General features: G+C 33.8%; 1 protein-coding gene and 1 pseudogene across 1 annotated transcript in view; one reads left to right on the forward strand and one right to left on the reverse strand.

Moving 5' to 3' along the window:
• LOC128221513 (NAD(P)H-hydrate epimerase-like) overlaps positions 1-3696 on the reverse strand; it is a 46454-nt pseudogene extending 42758 nt beyond the window's left edge.
• LOC128221514 (angiopoietin-2-like) overlaps positions 1-14226 on the forward strand; it is a 72944-nt gene that overhangs the window by 25748 nt on the left and 32970 nt on the right. The gene's annotated exons all lie outside the window — the stretch shown is intronic.

Below are 14226 nucleotides of genomic sequence, written 5' to 3' on the forward strand. Positions count from 1 at the left end.
CAAACTGGACTATGTATTTATTAGATTCCCAATGGTGGCACATCGTATAAAATCGGTAATGATGGTTTGTTCCGGAACTGGCATCTGACCAGATAAAATATTTGCGTTCTATACAAATACTAAATAATTAATTATTGGATGCATTCAGCAAATTTGATTCACACGAAATAACCATTATAATTGATTGTAGTTCAAAATGGACTATGTATTTTTAGTAACCCTATGATGACCTTTTCGCATAAAATATGTAATGAAAGTTTGTTCCGGAACTGGCATCTGAACAAATAAAATATTAATCAATCGGAAACAATCCGGACGGCACTGAATGTAAATATATGTTGTTAACAGTATAAATAATAGTACGTACCCAATAAACGACTTGCGATTCTCCTTAATCGTACAATGGAAACTAGAGGAATAAACTCAGTCTCCTGCTATTTAACGATTGTATGGCTCAGGGAAAAAAAGGGCCAATGCGTAACAAAATCCACAATTGAGTATGCAAACACATATCTGCCCCACCCCACGCTGCATTAATTGCACATTAGCAAATATCAAATCTGTTGGTCAAAGATATCAGTAGATGGAAAACCATCGTCGGATACCCAGTTACACTCCTACACTACGATTCGTTGTGTACCGTGGGCAATTTGGCTCGGAAAATCTCGTAGTCATGAACTAGAATTGTTCCACGGTATTTATGTAGTATATTGACATTAAGTTCCGTGGTTTCCGACGAAAGTGTCAAAAATGCAGTAAACACGTTTGTAAAAAAAAACAACATTTATTCCCTCGTAATGTCCGGAACCGATAGTTGTTGCGCAATTAATGTGAACAATGAAATAGTACATTATAGCAGCATGAGCACGATGTATGGAACTTTTTTTTCATATCTATATCCCTTGGAGTTTGACCCAGATATATACATTCAGAATACGGAATAAGTTCTGCATTTCTCGTATCGAAATATCTTTATCATTTGTTATATCAAATTAAGGTAATGAACCGCCATTGCAGATTCATTAGTAAAAGAGGTCGAAAACGGACACCAGAATGTCTTCTACAAATTTAGGTCTTACAAGACTCAGAGGAAAGGGGAAAAAGTAAAAATCTTAAACGTTTCCCCTAAACGCACATTTCCGGGGATACTGAATATTAAAAAAATGGAAAAAAAGAAATGAACTAGAGATTATTGTTTTTGAAAAGCGCTTGTCTCCCCGCTTGTGTTGCCGTAAGTTAGTAATAATTAATGATGCACATGAAATTTGTACTTTTGGACTGTACACGGACAAAGTTTAACATAGGGGTCTTTTACCGCTCATGACCAACCTGTCTACCAAGTATGAAGTCCCAGGGTCTATGTATTAAGTTCCTTGGTACAAGCGTTCTTTAGTTACTCAACGCGAAACCTTTTTGGGTTTTTTTCAGCTCAAGGTCATTTGACCTACTGACGCAGAAAGCATTAACGGTCATCAACAAGTCATTACCAAATGGCATAACAAGTATGGTTTTTTTTTGCTTTATAAATGGAAAATTCGTGGCTCATTTCTTTTATTTTAAGACAAAAAAAACAAACAGAAATACATGGACATTGAATCAAATTTCATCATATCATTTTATTTGACCTACATTGTCTTTAAAAAAGGCATATTTTCGGTAATACTAGATCAGACGTTACCGATTTATAAGGGATGATAGTAAAGAATAATTTGTACCCGCTTTTGGGAACGGATGACTGCAAACGTAAACTAAAACATAGACAACTAAAAAAACAAACAACATATTGTTCACGCAATGTATAACATGTATGTTTAAACATAACAGGAAAAAGAAAGTGGCATTAAAAGATGTCAAAACATATGCATTGTGTGAAATAGAAAGACAATTAGTTGTTTTCAGAAATATGTTTTCTTCTTGCAATTTAAAAAAAAATAAATTCACACTAGGCATCAAATAGGAAGATATTCGAGTATAATATAAAAGAGTATACCTTTGAAACTAAATCCAAACAATGCATCGACTACGTTGTACGAGTCGGTTATAAGGTGAGCTTCTAATGGGAAGAACGATAAAACAGGCATGTCCATCCCTTCACATTGCTTGTACAATGCGTCGAACAGGGGTTTGGATGGTCGCTTCGGGTATAATATGGTCCATTTGTAGCCCTACAATATGCAAGAGAAAGCCTGGCTCTCGGATCTTTCATTCCTATGTATGCGTCGTAAACGGATTGGGATAGCTGCTTGGTATTTTAACATCTTAAGAATGAGTCAAATTAAAAACAAATGACGACAATGTTTCAGATCTATCCTGCTAGTACACTGCTTCGGTTTCAGATTGTCTGTTTATTAAATTACCTTATGCTAATGAAAATCTAACTAGGTATAATATTATTGGGATTTATTTCTCCAATGGGACGTAACATTGACAAATATATCCCTTGTTTCTCGATCGGAATATTACCTGGATTACTCAAAGAAGTCACTATTTATATATTGTAAGTTTGGTGTGCTAATCATTTTTGTGAGCAGTCTGTGCCGCGATAATCATTTTCTTTCAAGTTCGGAAAATGTCACTTCTGTTAAACGGTTATACATTTTTACCTATGGATGGTTGAGATTGACCAGGAATTCCTATATTTTATTAAGAAAAAATAAACGCATAAAACCCGGCTAAACCTTTTTTTCAAAATGTTATATTTGTCTTTTTACATTACACTCCAAATACATTACTAACCATTGATTTCTTTTTAAATCAACAGTAAACTATTTATCGCTATTTTATTGCACGTGTGGTCTTTTTGTGTTTTTTAACGTTAGAGTTCTTCGTTCAGTGTCGTTGAGCCCCTTGCACCGTACCTCTTAACATAGTTTGTATTTGAATTATTGACTACTTGTAGTGGTCATGTCCTTTTAATTATTGTATAAATGAGTGCAACTCGCCCTTGTATAAACTTGAAACTAAATGGTAGAAATAATAAGCTTTACACGTATGCTTTAAATTAGGAATTCGTTCTAAGTTACAATACAATTAATGATAAAGTCAACCTTATACATTGGTTTTGATGACTAAGATCATCGATGAATATTTTTTTATGTGCGAACATGTCAATAGGAAAACACAAACACAAGAGCGGTTGACATATGCTAACAGAAATAAGAAGCATAGTTCAATATGTCCGAGCAGAACTTACACAAATGATCAGTTGCCTAGCATAAAGTAACGGTACAAAGATGTGAATGTATATAGCATAAAGTGTACTTTCAAACAGTTAGAGCAGAACTTACAAACATGTTTAGTTTCATAGCATAGCATAAAGTAACGTAATAAAATGTGAATATGTGTAGCACAAAGTATACTTACAAACATTTTAAGATGTCTCTCACACACCAAACCATCCCCTCTATTATTTCCCCGGACCACAACAAACAAACACGGCGTGGCTGTCTTTCGTCATCTCTTCTACGGAATAACACTGAAAAATTACATATTTTCTACTATTAAAGTCAGTTAAAAATAGGTTTCTAGCACGCTTGTGCTTGAGAATAATGTAAATAATGTATTCCGGCAAATGTAGTAATGTTTGACCAAAGTAAAACAAATAAAATGAATACAAAGGATTGACATGTGTTGTGCCAGTATTTTGTTATTTCGCTCACAACCTCACAAATGTACCTTCCATACCCATGAGCCCATGCCTCTACTCCAACATACACATTGCCAAGAGAAACACGTTCTAACATTAATGTTGAACTGAGTTAAAAATGAGTGTACAGCACGTTCGTGCTTGTGAACATTGCAAATAAAATATTCCGGAAGAAGTAGTAATATTTTAGAAAAGTAAGACAAGGAAAATAAATACAAAAGTATTGACACCACCTATCTGTACCATTGTTTCGTTGTTTCGCTCAAAGCCTCACAAATGTTCTACCTTTGCTCTCGATACATCAAAATCTCAAGAACCGCAAATTGGTATTTTGTGACAAGAAGAAATGGGTCTTTTACAAATGTATCTCCAAAAAACATCTACTCAACATTTTGCCAGAACGTGTTTACTGTTTGTTGCCTTGAAATCATACACGCCAATTACAAAAAAAAATATACCAAACATTACTTTGCTTCCCAAATAAAATATATATATTGGGTAATTGATTCAATGTCGACAAAATTAAGCATGCGTCTTTCATGTGTCTTAAAACCAGTTCCAACGCGAACAACAACACGATTTAAGTGCACTTTTTGGCACACCGTCAGAAGAATGAAAGGTGCCGAAGAAAAGTTTCCCTTGAACATTGAACATAGCGTTTGAAATACATATATTCTAGTATTCAAACAGAACAATTACCGATTTGGTTTTTGGGAAATAATAATCAAAACAAATTTCATATATATTTATGCCGAAGTAATCATGTACAACCATTTGTTTTTCATTTGCATCGCCCTATGAAGCAGACGCTTCCAGAATGGTATTTATCTAAGTTATTTATTGCAACTCAGCGCTTACAATCTGGTTCCCTTGTGTAGGTGCATTTCATTCCTTGCAGCTCGGTACTTGTTGTTTTGACCGAGTTTAATTTTTGCACAACCTTCACATATGTAAAAAACATATTGCTGTATCGCAGTACACTCTACAAAAGCAAGAGAGTAATATATTTCCTCTGCTTACTGAGTGAAACTATTTTCTGACTGGCAGAACTGGTTTATTTATCTGAAATAGGTTCTGTGTTTGTGTAAATGTAAGTATTATAGTATTTGTTTTTCATTGTTCGACTACTCTTTGTTTGGTTAATCTGAACAATTCGATAAATCCCATTGTAAATTTGTTTTAAAATGATCTATTGAACGTTGTATTTCTGGAGCTTTTTTTTTGCACAACCTTAAACCTGTTTACGCTATAGAAGGGAGTTTTAGACCGGTATATTTAATATTGTTCGGCTAACGTGTCCTGAATACCTGTCATAAATAACGTTTTGAGTATCGCAATTGACCACTAATGAGTCTTCATTCGCATGGACTAATAGTTAACACGTTTATTGTTTTCTGTTGAACACTATGATTTTAGAACATCTGCTGACAGAGTTTTAAGTAAATTTAGTTTCGTTTACAAGCCACCACTATTAAAAATCAATGTGTGTAAGAACTTCTCAATTTTTCATATGCTTCAAACGTTTATCTGTTATATAAACGTGCAACAGTGCAGTCACATATTTTCGCCAGAAAACCAAACACAACTCATTTATTTTTGTTGAAATAACATGCATAATATGCAAAATTATAAAAACTGACCAAAGTTCCAATTGCAATTTTGCATGGGGGGAAGGTCAGTTCTAATATTTTACGATATTGACTTACGGCATTTATTTTACCATTCAAATGTTTGTGTTCGGCTGATTGTTTGTGTATGTTCATATAGTTCAAAATAAGGAACCACAAAGCGTTTTTTCCCATTAATAGGTCAACATATCCTTACATAAGCTCGTAGGAACCTTCAGTACCATTGAAGCAATAAAATCAAGATGCCCTTAAATAAGCTCGTAGGAACCTAAGTACCATTGAAGCAATGAAATCCAGATGCTCTTAAATAAGCTCGTTGGAATTTTCAGTACCATTGAAGCAATAAAATCAAGATGCCCCTAAATAAGCTCGTAGGAACCTAAGTACCATTGAAGCAATAAAATCAAGATGCCCTTAAATAAGCTCGTAGGAACCTAAGTACCATTGAAGCAATAAAATCAAGATGCCCTTAAATAAGCTCGTTGGAATTTTCAGTACCATTGAAGCAATAAAATCAAGATGCCCCTAAATAAGCTCGTAGGAACTTTATGTACCATTGAAGCAATGAAATCAAGATGCCCTTAAATAAGCTCGTAGGAACTTTCAGTACCATTGAAGCAATGAAATCCAGATGCCCCTAAAGAAGCTCGTAGGAACTTTCAGTACCATTGAAACAATGAAATCAAGATGCCCTTAAATAAGCTCGTAGGAACTTTCAGTACCACTGAAGCAATGCAATCAAGATGCCCTTAAATAAGCTCGTAGGAACCTAAGTATCATTGAAACAATGAAATCAAGATGCCCTTAAATAAGCTCGTAGGAACTTTCAGTACCACTGAAGCAATGAAATCAAGATGCCCTTAAATAAGCTCTTAGGAACTTTCAGTACCACTGAAGCAATGAAATCCAGATGCCCCTAAATAAGCTCGTAGGAACTTTCAGTACCACTGAAGCAATGCAATCAAGATGCCCTAAAATAAGCTCGTAGGAACTTTCAGTACCATTGAAGCAATGAAATCCAGATGCCCCTAAATAAGCTCGTAGGAACTTTCAGTACCACTGAAGCAATGAAATCAAGATGCCCTTAAATAAGCTCGTAGGAACTTTCAGTACCACTGAAGCAATGAAATCAAGATGCCCTTAAATAAGCTCTTAGGAACTTTCAGTACCATTGAAACAATGAAATCCAGATGCCCTTAAATAATCTCGTAGGAACTTTCAGTACCACTGAAGCAATGTATTCAGATGCCCCTAAATAAGCTCGTAGGAACCTAAGTACCATTGAAACAATGAAATCAAGATGCCCTTAAATAAGCTCGTAGGAACTTTCAGTACCACTGAAGCAATGAAATCAAGATGCCCTTAAATAAGCTCGTAGGAACTTTCAGTACCACTAAAGCAATGAAATCCAGATGCCCTTAAATAAGCTCGTAGTAACCTAAGTACCATTGAAACAATGAAATCATGATTCTCCTAAGTAAGCTCGTAGGAACTTTCAGTACCATTGAAGCAATGAAATCAAGATGCCCTTAAATAAGCTCGTAGGAACCTAAGTACCATTGAAACAATGAAATCCAGATTCTCCTAAATAAGCTCGTAGGAACTTTCAGTACCATTGAAGCAATGAAATCAAGATGCCCTTAAATAAGCTCATAGGAACTTTCAGTACCATTGAAGCAATGAAATCCAGATGCTCTTAAATAAGCTCGTAGGAACCTAAGTACCATTGACGCAATGAAATCAAGATGCCCTTAAATAAGCTCGAAGGCACATATTCATTTATAATAAATTTACCGTTTCATTTCAGTGAAACTAACAACAATTCTTTCTAAACAGTATTGTAATCAAATGAATGTTACGCCGTTACATTGGTTACGCTAACGTCTATGTAATACTCAAAACAGTATAATTGGTGTGCGTTTCAATATAATGCTGATAAAAGTGTGCATTTATTCAAAACCAATGATATGAAAATATTCAGTTTGTATAATGAACTTAGTTTTATTTTTCACAAATGGTAAATAGGGGGAAATTAGCTTAAAGCATCAAGTTACAATGAACTAGAAATAAACGATATTAATTTTATTGCCCATTTACTCAAACTCCGTGATATTCACAGTTTCTGCCTCTATGGAATAATAAGTGTTATGATATCCCGCATAGTAAATATGTGAACACTAGCCTTTTCCTTTCTTAACAGAGATAAAACACCCTGGTATAAATGTAATTCTTCCTGAATTCTGCAAGTTTGATTCATTAGTCAAGATCGTTAAGCCTGTTTGATGCTCATCAATGTCGAATTGCATTAGTAAAGCAATAACTTAAATCGCTGCCATAATTGACATTTTACGATACAATAATGTGGGGTTTATTGTGTTAACCGCAAACAAAATGGCGCATTTAGAATAAAAAGTACCGAGTCCGGTTTCAACTTTTGCCTGATAAGTGGATTTTTTCTTAAAATTTTGAAAAATGTATGCGTCCAGTATGTGGCGAAAACTTATTCTTCGATCGACATCTTAGTTTGGTATCATAACTTTAAATATAAAAAAGGTATTGCACAGATTGTGCCTTAGGAGGCAATGTTTAAAATAAACGTGTTGATTTTATCCACAATTTTCGTTTTCTAGGCAAGTATGTATCTGTGCATGCTGTAGCTGTGCTTGCATGTATTTAATTCTATTTTCCAAACGTCATGGTTATCACTCAACTGTACATGTTTCTAGGCCGACTTTCTGTACCTTAACCCCAAATTTTGTTTATTGCAAGCACATTACCCACTTTTTGGTGAAATGCAAACAAACTTCTGCACAATTGTTTAGCTTTGAGATGATACATTTGAGTTCTGAGAATCGCTATGATAACGAATCTTTCTTTGGTATGTGATGTGTATCATAAGATGAAGTCAACGACTTTTTCACTTCCGGAACGGATCGGGTATTTGCCGAGGAAATTCGAAAAAAAATGTGAAGAGATGAACACGTTACTTTTATATCGGTAAAAATATCATGAAAAACATACCATTTCTATAAATATTACGTGTACAAACACAAAGCAGCAAATATACTTTCTACACACAGTTTCTGAACTGTGTCATAGCCAACAGTGTACAACCAGTAATCTCCGTTGTTTCAAAGTATTACACAAACTCTGCATTAAGGTTATTTATGGAGATTTGTATTCCAATTAATGACCTGTGAACATAAATATCAGATTAAAGCCGCTTAGTTAAAACCAATTTTAAGATAACAAGAATAAACCACCGTATAAAATAGCATCCTTAAATGTGTCTTATATCATTGTTTTAAAATATAAATTTGAATAAGTTCACTTTCACATCTCAATCCAATGATCATATTCATGTGTTCTATACACATGCCATATGATTTTAATTATGGTATACCTGAGAGGACATCAATTGGCGACTCCACCTTTTCAGCGATTCTATTATTTGTTTAAATTATTTTCCCACGGGGGCTAGAAATACAGGGACAATTAATTAAATTTCATCATATTGTTTTAAAACAATCTACATCGTCGTTAAAAAGCATGATTCTGATAATTTAAAATAGTACGTTATCATTTTGTAAGGAATACAATCAATGGAACAAATAGTGCGCGTCTTTAGCGTTGATGAGAACCGATGAATGCAAGTTCGCAGCACAAATAAACTAAAACATTCACAACTTATATAACTAAAACAATACCAAACTGTATACGCGCTGTTCTTTATGCATGTGTTAATATTACAGGACTGACATGGTGATACAAGATGCCAAAATATATGTACTATAGCCAACGTAAAACAAACACCTGATTCTTGTTCCAATTATCGTCATCTTTCTTTTGCACATATATAAACATTCTCAATTCACGTACTTCATATTCAAAAACGAGCCTACGAAATAACACATCCTCTCTAATATGTGTCAGAACATTCGTATTGATTGTTGCCTGGAATCCTAAATGACAATTACAGTTAACAGAAATAAACCGCACATAAAATTGCATTTCCCGAAAAAAAAAGAGTTCGGTTAATTGATTCAATGTCGACACAAAATAAGCACGCGTCTATCTTGCTTCTTAGAGCCAGTTCTCACGCGAATAACAACACGATTAACCTGCACGTCTATTCACATCGTAAGAAGAATTGAGCGTGCCAAAGATAATTCTCCCTTGAACTTAGCGTTCAAATACATATACCCAAGTATTCAAGCAGAATAATTTTCGAATTGGTATTTGTGTTAAATGCGGATTATTTAAATATTTATTTAAATTTAAACAACACTTGATAGTTCAAAGCTTAAAAGTCCATGAAGAATTTATATAAAACTTAAATATTTGTTATACCAATGCTATAATTATTTCAATGTATTCAGTACGTGCATTCGGTGCAGCTCAGTGCTTGTTGTTATGACCGAGTTTATTTTTACGCAGCCTTCAGATGTATATAAAACACATTGCTGTATCGCTGAACGCTCTTCATAGCAAAAGATATATATTTCCTCTGCTTACTGAGTGAATCTATTCTCTGAGTGTAAGAACTCCTTAGTTAAATCAAAACTTCTTGACGTCATGAATAGGAATAGTTTTTGAGTAAATGTAAGTATTAAAGTAGATTTTTCAGTCGGTTTTAGACTTCTCTTTGTTTGGTTAATCTAATAAAATCAATAAATCTCATTGCAAATTTGTTTTAAATGTTTAACGTAGCGTTGTAATTCGTGAGCTGATGTTTTGCACCATCTTACACCTGTTATCACTATATAAGGCAGTTTATTTATCAAAATTATGCAGCACAGTGCGTTGCTTCACAAACATAGGTCAACATGCCCTTTAATAAGTCCATTACCATTGAAACAATGAGGTCAAGATATATAAGCTTGAATGAACAAACACTACCATTAAAGCAATCAGGTCAAGGTTATTTTTGACTCGTGATGGTCATTTATGTTACAAGAACAATGCAATATGCGACAATTTGTGTCGTTTTGTATACACGTTTGTTTCTGTTGTCTTTATTTCATTGCCACCTCAAACGCCAATGCAAGATATCACAATTGCAATTGTCTCTGGATATCCATTTATAAATATTTTCATTTCATTATTATTTTTATTTAAATATACATTTCTATCATCCACCTTTTGCCTCGTAGTATTGTTTTCCTCGGCATTATAGCAAACGGCAAAGATTATGTTTACAGAAGAGAAACTTACGACAGTTCTATCTTAACAGTATGATTATCCGACGAAAGTTACGCCATAATATAGGTTACGCTAACGTCTATGCAATTCTCAAAACAGTATACTTAGTGCACTCTTGCGCACAGTGGTCAGAAATTGGCTCAGTGTGAGCATTATTTGATAAGCTCATAGAGAGCTGAATTTTCTACCTTCTGTGCGTAGGGGTGCGTAGGAGTGATTGTGCGTTTCAATATAATGCTGCTATCGTGTTTGCCGATAAAATACAATTGTCTGTGTTAACATACACTAATCTACTCGTAAAATATAACTTCGGGTGCTGATTCAGTGAAATAATATATGACCTTACACTGAATCAAAGAATTTGTGTTTTGCACTTAAATACTATCTTCTGCAGACAATATCTTATTTGTTTTCACATTATAGCACTATGATTTCATATCTTTGTTCCCTGTCTCCAATGTGCTTGGAAAACTGCTTTTTTGATGATTGATACTGATTTTTGAAGGCGTCAACATACCCTATCTAAGACTTTTGAGAACTAAAAGGAGTTAATGTAGATAAAAAAAGCTAGAGAAAATAGTTTGATATGTGTTTTTCAATATAGTAAGCTCCTATTTTGCAACGCATTACACGCATTTTTGCATTTAAGGGCAACGGTTAACTTCCCATTTTGCAATGCATTACACGCATCTTTGCATTTAAGGGCAAGAGTTAACATCCCATTTTGCAATGCATAACACGCATTTTTGCATTTAAGGGCAAGGGTTACCGTCTTACTAGTATTGTACATACTCTTAAACCATTAATGATCCGTCAGAATGTCATTTTAGACCGCATTTGTGCAACGCTTAGTTCTTACCTGTGTCATAGCCAACGTTGAGAACATTTAGCTCCTTCTTTCATTGCACTGTCTGTGCTCCAAATTTATAAATAAAATGAGTTAGATATTCTAATTAATGATTGTCGGAAATCCATTTTATACCGCTTCTATTAAATAACTCTCAGATGCCACGAAGATCTCATGGCATCAAGTTACATTTTTCAGGAAAATATATTAATCAAATTGCGCATAGATTTTATAGCGAGTTTTATTTTTCCCACAGAGTAAATAAGGGGAAATTAGCCTTGAGTATCTAGTTACAATGTTATACAAAAAACGATACTAATTTAATTGTGCGTGTACTCGACCTCGTGATAGATACCGTGTCTGCTTTTTTATGGAATAATTAGTTTTATGATCTCCCATATAGTAAACAGGTGAACACTAGCCTTGAGCTGCCATTTGTTATTTTCATTTCTTAACTGAGATGCTAAACCCTGATTCAAACGTATTCTTCCTGATTTCTGCAATTTTAAGGCTGATACATTAGTAAAGTATATGTTCAGGTGTGTTTAATGCTCATAAATGTCGTATTACATTATTAAATAAATTTATTTAATCGCTGCAATTATTGTTACGATACAAAAATTCTTTGATATGTCCACGAGAACAGCCGTGGTGAAATATAACCCTCAAAGTAATTGGAAATGCATGTTACATAGTGCAAGGCATTCCATTGAGCAATATAATACGCAAATGATGTGATTATCCAGCAGTATCTGTATGTGTCAGATTTTAACTGTAGATTTTGTTGAATTGATTAAGAAAAAAGGTTAAAGGAACTCAGTGGTGTATCCTCATTATCTAACTATAGAATTGACTTCACCTACCACATTATCATTACGTGTAGCAATTCCTGTTTACACTTAATCGTAATTCATAGGTATTCTTCTGCTTAACCGGGTTATGATTATTAGTCATGCATCTGTTCAAGACGCAAACTTGATATCATACATTTAAAAAGAGCAAAACTGAATATTAAATTGGCTTGTTTTAATCATCAGTATGATAAACGCTACTATTAGCGATTAAAACTACGAATGAAGATCACTGATATCACACGTAATGCTTAGTTGTCACCTGTACCAAAACAAGAGGTGATGATATTCAGTTCCTATATTCAACATCATTACAATACCTGAGGATTAAAATAATTAAAAGGGTGAAGATCAATGTGAATAAACGTCATATAAAGCACGATAATGGTTCCTATCATACACAAAGAAGTAACTCACAATACTTAGTTCTCAGCGGTGTCAAAACCAACTGTGATGACATTAAGCTCATATACTCCCACGCATTACAATAACTCTGCATTTAAATAATAAGAAGGGTGAAGTATTCTGATTTATGATCGCCTGAATAAAAGTCAGGAGAAACAAAACAAATAGTAATTACAGAGACAAGCCCAGTAGCTTACAAACTAACCACCCTCCTGTTTAAGGTAAAAAAGATACTAAACAAGAGACAAAACCTGAGCTCCGTTTGCTCTTTTCGTGTTGTTGTGTTTGAGTTGAACAAGAGGCATTTCTTCAGACATAGGAAAAGCGGAGTTATGCGCCTTGTCGTGTAGTTGTGTTTAAGTTGAACAAGAGGGATTACTTTAAACATAGAAAATGCGGAGTTATGCGCCTTGTCGTGTTGTTTTGTTTAATTTGAACAAGAGGCATTACTTATAACATATAATAGGCGGAGTTATGCGCCTTGTCTTGTTGTTTTGTTTAAGTTGAACAAGAGGCATTACTTATTACATAGTAAATGCGGAGTTATGCACCTTGTCGTGTAGTTGTGTTTAAGTTGAACAAGAGGCATTACTTAAAACATAGAAAAGGCGGAGTTATGCGCCTTGTCTTATTGTTTTGTTTAAGTTGAACAAGAGGTATTACTTATAATGCACCTTGTCGAACATGTGCGTATTATCTTTTACAACATTTGCTACACATTTTTAATTCAATAATTCGGTTATAGTTATGGCCAAGATTAATAAAGGTTTTGAACAAATACCACGAAAATGAAGACACCAATGAGATGACAAAACATCGTCATTGTTCTTAAAAAAACGAGCTTAATTAATCTCGCTCTATGTTTTGGAACACTGTTATGCATTTCAAACTGATTGATTGAGAAATATAAAGCACAATTGAGTATACATTTAGAAACAATTTAATCGCACGCTCATGCCAATAACGTCGATTATTAATTAATCAATTTGCATTTAACTACATTTGAGTTTATTACTGTGCTTAATGCACATTTGATTTGCATTACTTCCTTTAAGCATTGATCATGTCCTGTATTTTACACCAAAACATACATTTAATGGCGTAATTAAAACCGACCCGCTATGTTTACTATTTATAAAGGTTTTCTATTATTTCCAATGCAAACATACAGCAGAAATAAATGATGAGCTATGAAAGAACATGTGAATCTTGAAGTTAAAAATGCATTTGTTTTTATTACATGTAACCAAACACCTTTCATTTTATTCAAAATATTTCGTACATGTTAAGGCAATACAACAATTGTCATATGTTTATTTTGAAATTATTCCCCCCACTTGATTTAACCAGTATTCATTTTATATAGCAATTCATAAATCGTATGCATAATATAACTTGAAAATATAAATGAAATAGCTCTTTTGCCGATTTAAATTTATATCTAAAATGACCTCAACTTGGCCATCAGTCGATGTTTGAATTGCGAAATGTTCACATATTTACTTATAATTTTACACGGATTAATGGTGTAACAACAGGTTTACTAGAAGTACTCATTTCTATATTGATAAATTGACATTGTATTAGTTGTATTATATAGAACATTTTTTTAGAACGATATAATATCATATATATACGATATAGTGT

This window comes from Mya arenaria, chromosome 16, assembly GCF_026914265.1.
Source record: "Mya arenaria isolate MELC-2E11 chromosome 16, ASM2691426v1".
Taxonomy (NCBI): domain Eukaryota; kingdom Metazoa; phylum Mollusca; class Bivalvia; order Myida; family Myidae; genus Mya; species Mya arenaria.